The following is a 12,798-nucleotide window of genomic DNA, read 5'->3' as shown; positions in this document are numbered from 1 at the left end:
CATAATTTTCGTACGTACTCCATGCATGAACGGCGCCAGAACCAAACTTCGCATTACTCTAGGCAAAATCGTTATTTTCTATCTATCGGTCGCGCCATGGAGCAGAACCAAATTTTACAAGTTACGAGTTCAAAAGGAAAAGCCTACCGTGTTCGCGTCGCACCCCCACATGGTTGGTCCGGCACGCCGCTCAAGCGGGAATGTGTGCGGTGTTGAATTTTCACTTACAAGTGGGGCTGCAGTTGTGCAAACCGAATATCAGCAAACCCCCACCCCGCCCACCGCGCGATGGCTGAGAAAACAGGAGGGAGAAGAGATGGCTGTAGCATGGACTCCAAGAAAATTGGTGTCGGAAGGGACTCGTGTGGGTGGCGTGTGCCGTACTGCTAGACGTGAATGCCGCCCATGCCACCCCACTATATCGAGCCTATATCGAGGTACGTAGAACAAATTTCTTGCAGTCCGTGCTCAGCCCTCCTCTATCTCTCTTCTCAGCCAGCCAGCGGACGCGCGGAGCCCATCGTCTGTTTGCTCACATGCAGCCCCACATGTCAGTGAAAATGCAAGAGGACCCACTGAACCTGCACATCTTTCACCTCGACGTGCTGGTGATGAAAAACAAATCCAATAAAGATCTTCGGTGGCCGCTTTTGGAGTTACGCAATAGTAGTAAGATTCTATTTACAGTTTAACACAAGATGCACATCTCGTGGCTTCAACTACCACTCTATTTTCTTTCATGACACGACCTGGATGCTGGATGTCCCACGTGTCGGCAAAAGGAGGAAGAACCCGACCAAATCATCGGTTGTGCTCTCGGATTAGACTAATTGTGCTAACTTAAAATTTTTATTGTGTACTCCCTCCGTTCCAAAATACTTGACTTCCATTTGTCCAAAAATGGATGTACCTATATACTAAAACATGTCTAGATACATATATATTTTGACAAATAGAAGGCATGTATTGTGCAACGGAGGGAGTAGAATGGATGCAAGTTTTTGTATTGGGAAGAAGAGTACATCCATATATTGATAGAGCGCAATTTAGTGGATGTTCTATCACTTTTAGCTAGCACAGAGGCTAGAGATGAGATTAGTGCACTTGTTGATACTCCTACTAGAATAGAGGCTAGACATGAGACTAGATGCGAGGAAGCAACATCTACTTCTTTACACTCGAAGAAGAAAGAAGCACACAAGATCGAGCCTCCGCAGATCAACAATGAATGCATCGAGAAGGCACCAATCCAACTTACAGGAGTAGTAAAATGTATTCTTGTGGTTCTTGTTTTCTTTGGTCTTGCTTTTCTAGTCAAAATTATCGTTGGAGTTCGTGCAAAATGGAGGTCCGTTTGGGGTCGTGCGTTGGAGTTGGCCTTACAAGTGGGACCGCAGTTAAGGAAACCGACTATCGGCAAACCCCCACCTCGTCCGCCGCATGATGGCTAAAGTTAGAGAAATGACGAGGTTGAAGAGATTGCTCTAGCACGGACTCCAAGAAATAATATGGTGTTAGATGGATGTCGGGTGGTGGCGTGTGCCGTACTCCTGGACGTGAATGCTTGTTCTGGCCCATGCCACCCTACTACTCCTACTACTTACTCCTACTATATATAGTACTAGTATCGAGGATTCGAGGTGTTGGTTGCGTACAACGAACACATTAACATATGGCTACAGTAAAAACACCCGCCCGACGCGCGAAGCATGTGAAGCTAGTACAAATAGTGTACTACTATTGTTGATTGGCCTCATCCGATAACCCGTCGCAATGCACGTACAATTATGTATTCAGAAAATATTTTTTTCCTCGTTGCACCACTCACTCAGAGAAGCGACTCGAAAGTCATTCATAAGTTTAGTAAGTTTATCACAGGCATATCATTTTATTACACACAACAGGTCATCAACCCACATCGACAACGAGGATACATTATAAATACTAAAGTTTGCACCACACAAAAAATAACAAGCAATGAAATGAACTTCAACTCAACCATTCCTCGGCATTGGAAACGCTTGCTTTGAACCACAAGTGATTCTCTGGGACGGGCCATCGATTGTCGATCTGGAAACCAACGCAGGACTGATCATCCAGGCTGAAGCGGCCTACTATATCAGTACCAGGGTAGGGAACCACCCAAATGTCCGAGGTATGGACACAGTTGCTTCTCATAAATGGTACTAGTAAAGTTGTGTCAATAGTAGTTGGATTGCCTTTCACCATCATCGGATAGTTTTGTCCAAGGAAGAGCGAGTTTTCTCCAAGACTATATATTCTGTACCAGGGAGAAGGAGTTGGCGCTAGCACACTAGTATCCATCCCGAATACCATGCAACGGGTGTTGGAATAGGTCCGGAGAGTGCGACCATGGGAGACTACACCTGCCTCCTTAGCAGTAACATCATCAGTGGGCTGTATACACACAAGAAGAGGTGATCCATCGGAATTAGTTGCCAGGTGCCACAGAGTATATGGGAGCTGCTCGTCCTCATGCTCGTGATCATCACCATCGTCATCTCCCCCTTGGTTATAAATTTTTTCAAGTATAGGTGGTGGGATGTTCGCAGGACCTTGGAAACACAAGAAGAAGGTTAATTAGTAAAGGGAAACTTGCTAACCCGCATGCATGTGGATGAAACAATTATAATTACGGTGGAAGACAAACGTACCAAAACTACGAGGATCCCATGCAAAAATAGTGCCACGAGTGGTGGCAGCAAACACAAGGCCCTCATATTGAATTGCATCGCAGTACTCATCCGTGTACAGAAACTGATTTTTGAGCAATATCCATCGAGTCAAACCACCAAGGACGGCAACAAGCTTGTCGAAGATAGCAACAACTTGATAGTTGTTGTAATTCCATGAGCGATTGGGACTCGAAAAATTGCTATCTTCCATAGAAGACAGTCACCATGATTGTATTTGAGCATGCGTACAATACCTGTGTGCTCAACCTATGGGCAGTCTACTGAGATTTTTGGAAGTGGAACCCGGTCATGAGTGTACACATTCACAAGTTCCCACTCGCAGTTGGACCCAATGAAAACAACCCAATCTCCATTTGCGCCCGCCCAAGCCTTGCCCTCAAGCGATGGCATCTTAACATCATACATATCATTATCAAGCGGCATCAACTTGCACAGGGCGAGGCCTCCGTCGTGCCGGCACCAGTCATCAGGGTCACGACGAAGAAGATAGGGGAGATCAAACCACTCCTTGACTCTTGGATTCCTTGTAATGATGTTATTAGTTGAGTCGAGAATGGGCTTGAACGAACCTGCCATGCTAGCCGAGGTGATGACGTCGCACCGATCAATGAGTTCCTCCACCACGTCATCTTTCAGATCGGGGCAAGAATAACGGGGTCGTTTCCGGCCTATTCCCTCCATGGAGAAGACGATCGAACAATGGCAGAAGAAAGGGTGAAGGGCTGAAGGAAAATGGAGGAGGGAGAGGAAGAGCGTGCGACAACAGTTCCAAATCGAGAGGGGAAGGCGAAGAGTCGGTGGACGGTTGCGAGTTTGCCACGGTTCACGAAGAGGCGCCCCGGCCAACACGTCCGTTCGGAAATACTCCTACTACTCGCCGTCGTCTCACTGATATGTTGGAACGGGACCACATGTCAACGAAACATGGTGTGTAACTTCTCGTGCAAAATGCGATCTGGCCGCGTTGGCCCGAGGTGCCGCATTAGTTATCGACCTTTATTTTTTAATGGCGTGCCGATCCGTTTTGAAGCACGACTAACTAGTACTGTACGCAGAGAAAATATAAACTACTCTACCACTACTCCACCTCCAGTACTAGTAGTATAAAAAAGATATATAGGTTGGAGCTTCAGCGCTTTCTTGTTAAGGGCTACCCACTTGCTTCTCACACTACCACTCTCTCTCCAGATCTAAAAAAGACGGCCCCTCTCTCCCTCCTCACAGGTGGTCACAGATCCGCCGAGGAAGAAAAGGACGTGCAACGTTGACACACTCGTCGTCGGCGAGCGAGGTCACGCACTGACAACAAGGCCGTCCTCTCAGACCTAGCGCCCGCGCGGGATGGCCTCCGTCCCTGAGCTCGCTGCCATAGTGTGTGCGGAGGACGATGACCACGAGCGAAGCCACTTCCCGCCGACCCTCAGGTATGCTACCTCTTTTCGAACCATAACCTTGTTCTATTGCCCCATCTGCCACGTCGTTGCATGTGGATCTTTTTCCACTCCACCATCTTCCCAATTTGCTATCCTCTGCTCTGCTGGCCACGTAGACGAAAACCATAATTTGCACTAGGAAACCCTACTTCATGCAGACTAATCCATGTCTGGGTTGAATAAGGAAAGGAAGGGAGACTGTACTGTCCAAGAGAGTAGGCATTGAACCCACATCTAGGTTGAGAAGGGGAAAATCAGCAGCTAAGGAACGAGTCTCATGTCTCTTGGTTGAAGAAGGGTAGAAAAGGCATGACAACACAATAGAGAATGACCGGGTCGATCGGTTTGTTGTCCTTGCATAGAAAAAAGGAGGCTAAAGAGAACAAAAATGGGACGTAATCCACATATGCTGCCTGGATATTTGTTGCTCTGGGCAACCATACCTCCCTCACCACTCTGCGTCCGTGGAGGTACATCATACTGGTGTGCCCACTGTCCGAATGGGCCTCCCATACTCTTATTGCCACTTTTTTTGCTGTTAGTATAACGCCAGTAGTCAAGTCAAGCAATGCTACTGCTAAAGTGATGCCACATTTAACTAATGCCGCTCTCAGTCTAATGCCACCGATAAATTTAAGCAATGCCATTTAATGTCACTGGATCATTTCAGGGTTAGCTGTTGATTGTGGATGTATTAAAGATTTTTGAGCTAAGGCATTCTAATGTTGTTGCACAACCAGTATACCAACGATGAAACTTGTTACTACCTTTAGATTTTTGCACTGTTAATGCTTATAGATTACATACCTCACTTTCATGAGATAAGTTAATTTTTTTGTACAGTGTCACCAAAATGCCAAGGCGCTGATGTCATTTTATTTTTGTTAAACTGCACAGACAATTATGAAGACAAGAGGAAAGGTCAAGAGTGGGCACCTCCTCCTCCGGCTATTCTCTTGATTCGTTCGATCAAGTTTTTATGTTTGATAGATTATCAAGATTGGGATATCAATTTTTAAGGTCCCCCCGAGTTCGAAATGATATTTACGTTGGAGGTACATGGTTTGCAATTTTTTTATACTATCATTAGTTAATAATGCTAGTTACCTTCAGACTTTTGTATTTGGTTTAATGCTCATGCACAGCTAGTATACCAATGCTGAAACTTGTTACCTTTACATTTTGTATTGTTAATTCGTATAGAAACCTTCTAGTGCTAGAGTTTATTGAAATCTGTTTAGTAAAACCATTGTACTGTACCCTGTAATAAACTAACTACTCTACTATTGCACTAGCCACTAGATTAGTGTATATTTGTAGTATTCGAATGGTGTTACATTAGCGTATGGACATAAATAAAGTGTGGCAAGCTTTCCCAGATATGTGCTCAAGAAAACTACTACCTGTTTTTCTAAATACTAGGTGTTTGGGTACTTTAAATTGAACCGCAAAAACATCTTATATTAATGAACAAAGGGTGTAGAGTTCATTCAAATTATCCCAGTAAAGCTAGTCACACCTTTGTTAAATTAATGTTCATTATGTTATTGGAGGAGGTCTGTATGTTTGTCTCTAATGCCTATCGACTACATGCCTGACATCATTATGTAATGTTAAGTCATTTCCTTTTGTACAGTGTCACTGAATTGTCAAGGCGGTGATGGCATTTTATTTTCGTAGAACTGCACAAAATTTGCTTAAAAGAAGAGGAAAGGTCAGGAATGGCTCAGTTTTCCAAAAAAAACTATGTATGCCTTCCTGACATCAACCGCTGTTGCTTTATTTATTCCTTCAAACAGGTGGTTAGAAACAGTCTTGCTACCTTTTCCCATTAAGAAATTGGAATGCTTATATTTGTGAGTCTATGCTTCAACTAATGCCACTTTTAGAGTAATCACACTTTCGATATCTATGCAAACAGGGATGCTCGATTTTAGTGGAACTGCACAAAAAGTCCAACTGGTTCAACATTAGGAGCATGTTTTTTTCCAAACCTTTATATCCAATTGGTGGCACTATGAGCTGTTCATTACGAAGGTACATGGTTTGCTACTATCTTGCTACTCTTTTTGTATTGTCATTAGATAGTAATACTAGTGGTTTGCATGTGAATTTATTGGCAGGGTGGACCTACATTGGAGGTGCAGGACATGATTCAATGATTGGATGCTCAATTTCGGTTGTATCGATTTCACCTCTTCCATCACTACGAACATGGATATCCTTGGTCTGATGAAGAATAGGCGCTATATTTCTGCTCTGAACCAGCAAATCAATTCAGTATGAAATTGTCCAGGGCAAAACATAACTGTATCAGATTGTCCAGTGCAAAACATGACAGATGCTAAGCGGAAGAGACATGTTTAAACCGAAAATACAAGGTGTGGTATATGTTTACTAGCTGCTTGATATTTGTGCAGACAGAGATGTCTGCCCGTTGCTATTTGGCAAACAAACAAAGTGTCTGCAATTTTGGTTGAACTGCACAAGAGAATAGTATAGTCACTGCATGCAGTGCCATTTGAAAATAGACACAGAAAGATTGGATAGTCACTTCATGGACTGCAGAAAAGTAGTAGTGTACTATTTATTGGCCAACACTAGGTGCTTCATTGCTTTGGTTTGATTATACAATGGGCACCATTTTGCCTAAGTTAAAGTTTGTATTCCGAAAATAGTCTCGCGGTGTGATCGAGAGAAGACCAAATCATATTGCAGTGGATGTTCCTCTATCATGTGTGGTTCATTCTCATGGTTCCAGCTGTTGGTGAAACCACTTACGTTTGCAAGAGGAATTGTAGACTTCACAAACAAATTTGTCTTTCAGTCTGTACTGAATGTTGGCCAAGAGAAGCATCCATGTTAGTAGGAAGAACATATGTTTTTTTCTAGATATTTGCTTTTGGAGCTACATATTTGTATATGATCTGTGAATCATCGAGATGCATTAACATGTTGATCTTATGTATGGGAATCGTACTAGTTAGTTTTAGTTGCGATGCAAGATCCGAAGTGGCTGATCTTTGCTTTTGGAGCTACATATTTGTATATGATCTATGAATCATTGAGATGCATTAACAATTACTTATTTCTGTTCGCTCAGTGTTTACAAGTTACTGATCGATCACTAGGTAGACTACAAATGCGCTCCTGGCAGTTTTATTTGTGACGCAAGATGCAAAGTGGCAGTTTTATGAATAAAAATGCCTACCTCTAAGGAAACTGACAAGCTACACTATCAATCCTACACGGATAAAAATGCCAACCTCTGAAGAAACTGACAAGCTACACTATCGATCCTACACGGATAAATAGCGGATCACGCACGTACTACCTCCTTTCCGTTTGCAGGGCTCAATTCAAGAAACGACCTACTCGATCCTACATGAATAAATAGCGGATCACACACGTACTAGTACCTCGTTGTCGGTTTGCAGGGCTGAATTCAAACCTCTCACCAACCAAGGTACTCCCTCCGTCCGGGTTTATTAGTCCCATGAGCAAAGCAGCAAGACCAAGGCATGGCAATAATTAACGGCATGCAGAAGTTTAAGCCTAACTAATTCCAGCGATTTAAGTGGCTGCATGCGTGCCCTCGGCTGCGACTCGTTGCATGCTGCTTCGCGTACTGCCTGAGAGCAATTCTGAGTGCCTGCATGCAGCCTGCCGTAATTAAGGCAGCTAACTAATGCGAAAAAGATACGCTTTAATTGTTGCGGGCTTTTTAAATCCGTGGAATCATTATTGACAAGGAGGGAGATGATTCGAGTGCACTCGTTTGACCGCCATGCCGGCGTGCGACCCAAACGGGACGGGACGACACAGTCATAATTTTAGTTTCTCTAGTTTTCCACGGCAAGCTGGCACGCTAAGCCATTATGCATTGAATTCCGATGACCGTCGCGCTACCTTCCACCTATAAGTACTGTTTCTTGGCCTTCTCCGGTGCCACCGTGACCCAACTCCCCATATCCTCGAAAGCCCCCACCGGCCCGACGTCGCTCGCCACGTCCGCCATGCCCCCGCCCGTCCACGGTAGGCGACGCCGGAGGCGGTCACCGCCGGAACTAGTGTTTGGGTTTTCACCGGAAGGCAGACGGAGGGAGGAGGCATTCTATCTGTCTTTAGATGGCAATGCGGAGATCGAGGAGTTGTTGGAGCGCGACCACACGGCGGAGGAGCAGGAGTTGTCGGAGCGCGACCGCCTGGCGGAGGAGCAGCTATCGCCGATTTGCACCGCCAGCGGGACATGGAGCAGCAGCGCACCGACGCTCTGAGTCGCGAGCAGAGTGCCCTCAACTGGGCCGACTACGTGGAGCTCGGCACCCGGCAAATAGCCCTGGAGGCTGTCGGGCACGCACGCGTTCGCGACGCCGATTTTTACTACCAGCTCGTCAAGTGGGTTTCCCGCTTGGAAGCTGAAGCTTCGGTGGACCACGCCGGCATGGAAAGGGCCAACGCGTGCGAGCAATGCGCCCTATCGCACCTCTTGCAAGTCTGAGGCGAGGCGCACGACACCGGTGCCAGTGTTTAGCGTGTACCACAGATGGCGACCGGCATCGTCTAGTTAGCTAAGAGTAAGTTAGTACTTGTACGCTACTAGAGTATTAGTGGGAGTAGATAGTTATCTTGGCTATGATGGTTGTCAATGTGGAAGTTCAGTACTCTATATGTGGATCAGACATGTTACTTTGCTCTGAATGTTGAACTTTCCGTTTGAACGTATGGAATGGGTTGTTATTTTTTTAAATGGGTTGTATTTGTTCTCCACGGGTTTAGAGGCTGACTTGTAGGCCTAGCAAGTTGACGCGTACACAATCAGGAGATGATTGTACATGGAGAGGATGACAGCAGGGACCCGCCAAGGTCATGGCAGTACGCAAGCAAGTGCCTCCTTATTTCAAGCCAATAAAAAAATGGCTCCTCCTAGTGGATTTCTGACATCTGGGTCCCATGCCATTGTCAACGTAGTCAATAAACGAGAGAATTGCACAACGAGCGGCTGACACCAGGGACCCAGCAGCTCGCCTAGTTATTTTTGTTTTGGGTTAATTTGATAAATGCCACTCCAAATCTGGTGTATCCGAGAAATGCCACTGCAATTTCCAAACTTTGAAAAATGCCATTTCATGCCATTTCTAGTGGCATTTTTCGAAGTCTGGAGCGGCGTTTTTCAAAGTTTGCAAACTGTAGTGGCGTTTTTCAAAGTTTGCAAAAATTGCAGTGGCACTTTTCAAAGTTTGGAAATTGCAGTGGCATTTTTATGAATCGCCATAATTGGAGTGGCATTTATCTAATTTGTTTTTGAGACGGAAGCAGGGTGTCAACTGGGCTGTGCGGGACACTCTGGCCTGTCTAGACAACCTTTTCTTTTATGTTTACCACAGACCAGCCCAGTAGTTTTTTTTTCTTTCTGAAAATGGCTAGCCCAGTTTTTTTGTGATTTGTCAAGTAAGTCGCTTTATTAGGGCTGTTGGGGTGCAAATCTTTCAAGACAAGGAGAGCTTCATTCGGCTGCCCCAGAAAATGGCCTATCAGTAATGAGAAATGGGATGTACATTTTTAAAACACATCAAAATGGCAATTAGATTCAAATATCTTTTTTTTCATTTCGAGATTTTAAATTGCATTGATTTTTATGCATGGACAATTTATTGGATTTTATATTGATATACATTTATTTTTAAAATCAGTCTGAATGTGACTCGAAATTTCGGGATTAAAAACAGTTCAGACCGCACCGACATATGCAAAATTTCATATAATTTTTTAACCGTGGCCACAATATGGGTTGTAATGCTAACAAAAAGAATATGGGCTCAAAAAAACCGTAAGAATTAGCAAATGGGCTGTAAATTATTTGAAATAATGCAAATGGGCTGTATGCTATTTTCCACAGATTTGAGGCTTTCCACAGATGGCGCGTATACTGTTGGATGTCCATCCAACGGCCGTCGTGCTTCTTCAATCTCTGCTCTTCCTACTCCAGCCGCTCAAACAAGTGCCGGCGGGACTGCCTACTCCCTCCTCCCCGCGGCCGGCTGTGCTGCCGTGCAGGCCTCACCACCTCACCATACTCCCATCGCTGGCCTAGCCATCCCTCTACTCACCCACACCTGATGTTATTCTCCGACGACGGCAGACGAACCAGTAAACCCTCGTACAGTCATACTCCCCTCCGCGTGGGAAACAAAAATAGCTCCCAAGTCTTCCCTGCCTCCGTGTCGTTCCCTTCCTAGGCCTCGCCGTCGTCCACCGCCCTGGTGCTCTCGGCGTGGCATGGTCAACATGGTCAACGACCGGCATGCATCTGAAGTGGACTGTACGTGGAGAGGCTGATAGCTGGGTCCATGTCCACGCAAGGAAATGCCTCCTTATTACGCGCAAAATAATGATTCCTCCACCTGACATTTGGGACCCACCGAAAGGGCCTCTGTATTTCGCGAAAAAAACGTTACCGCCCCTGACAGCTCAGACCCACCAGCTATAGCTTCGCACGCAAGGAAGTGCCTTCTTATTACACAAAAAAAAATGAATACTCCCCCTGCTAGCTGGGACCCAGTATAGTGGGCCTACTAAGTTGACGAGGACAAAGGGCTTTGTCAACTTAGTCAATATGCATGATTCTAGCTCAATTGACCGTACGATGTCCATCCAACGGCTGTAGTGCTTCTTCAACCTCTGGTCTTCTTGCTCCAACCGCCCAAAGCAGCACCGCTCGTGCCGCCTGCTCCTACCTCCCGTGGCCGGCTGTGCTGCCGCGGAGGCCTCACCACCCCAATACTACTCCCATCGCTGGCCAGGCCATCCCTCCACTCCACTCACCCATACCCCTGTTATTCTGCGGCGACGAAGCGCAGCCGAACCAGTGAACCCTCATACTCCTCTCCGCGTGGGCATCCACTGCCGCATCTTCCCCGGCTCCGCGTCATCCCCTTCATAGGCCTCGCCGTCGTCCACCGCCGTGGTGCTCTCGGCGCGGCGTGGTCAATGTGGTCAACGACTGAATTCCATCGGAAGAATACTGTACGTGGAGAGGCTGATAGCTGGGTCCACGGCAGCCGCAAGGAAGTGCCTCCTTATTACGCGGAAAATAATTATTCCTCCACCTGACAGCAGGGACCCACAGGACGCCCACCATTATTTCGTGAAAAAAATGTTTGCCCCTGACTGCTGGGACCCACCCGACAGACCATCGTATTTCGGGAAAAAACATCCCCTTGCCGTCAGCTCGGACCCACTGGAAGTGCCTCCTTATTACGCACAAAAAATGAATACCCCCCACTAGCTGGGACCCACCTTGGTGGGAGGCTGACTTGTGGGCCTACTAAGTTGACCGGGATGGAGGGCTTTGTCAACTTAGTCAATATAAATGATTCTAGCTCCAGCGACTGTACGATGTCCATCCAACGGCCGTAGTGCTTCTTCAACCTCTGGTCTTCTTACTCCAGCCGCCCAAAGCAGCGCCGGTCATGCCGCATGCTCCTGCCTCCCGTGGCCGGATGTGCCGCCGCAGAGGCCTCACCGCCCCCTACTATTCCCACCGCTGGCCAGGCCCTGCGGCGACGGCAGCCTCACACCGCAGCCGAACCAGTGAACCCTCGTACTCCTCTCCGCGCGGGCTTCCACTGCCGCGTCTTCCCCGGCTCCGCGTCGTTCCCTTCCTAGGCCTCGCCATCGTCCACCGCCCTTGTTCTCTCGGTGCGGCATGGTCAACATGGTCAAGGAACGACTTCCATCGGACATGGACTGTACGTGGAGAGGCTGACAGCTGGGTCCACGGCCGCAGCAAGGAAGTGCCTCGTTATTACGCGGAAAATAATGATTCCTCCACCTGACAGCTAGGACCCATCGGACGGGCCACTGTACTTCATGAAAAAAACGTTCCCCCCTGACTGCTGGGACCCACTAGCTACATCTTCGCACACAAGGAAGTGCATCCAGGCAAAAAAATGATTCGCCCCTCTGACTGTTGGGACCCACCAACTACATCTTCGCATGCAAGGAAGTGCATCCGGGCAAAAAAACGATTCACCCCCCTGACTGCTGGGACCCACCAGCTACATCTTCACACGCAAGGAAGTGCCTGACAGTCGGGACCCACCTGGTCGAAGCGTACGTAGCGTTGTCATTCTGGTCGCGAACGTGTACGTACATATATACTGGTGGATGTAGAGGCGCGCACGTGTCGTAGTAGAGGCGCGCACGTATCATGTACACGTACGTACAGCGGCCAAGGTGCAAGAAAGAAAATACAGCCACGTATGTGTACATACGGGCGGGGTCTCGAATGCCTACTCTCGCATACGTACGGCGAGGGCTCGTGTACATGGCTGGGTCGGAACGGAGAAACAGTGTTGTCGTCGTGTTCATGGGGAGGCAACGGAATGCGTCGTGATCATGGGGAGGCAACGGAATGCGTCGTGTTCATCGGGAGGCAACATAATGCGTCGTGTTCATCGGGAGGCAATGGGACGCGTGGGAGCCAACCGGCTGGGTCAGAACGGAATGCGTGGTCGTGTTCATCGGGAGGCAACGGGATGCGTGGGAGCCAACCGGCTGGGTCGGAACGGAATGCGTGGTGCTTGGATGGAACAGGCGATGGAAACGAGGCCCGGCGTACCGCAGAACAGAGGAAACAGACCTCC

This window comes from Triticum aestivum, chromosome 1A, assembly GCF_018294505.1.
Source record: "Triticum aestivum cultivar Chinese Spring chromosome 1A, IWGSC CS RefSeq v2.1, whole genome shotgun sequence".
Lineage (NCBI taxonomy): Eukaryota > Viridiplantae > Streptophyta > Magnoliopsida > Poales > Poaceae > Triticum > Triticum aestivum.
The sequence above is the reverse complement of the archived record's forward strand: the minus strand, read 5'-3'. Positions refer to the sequence as shown.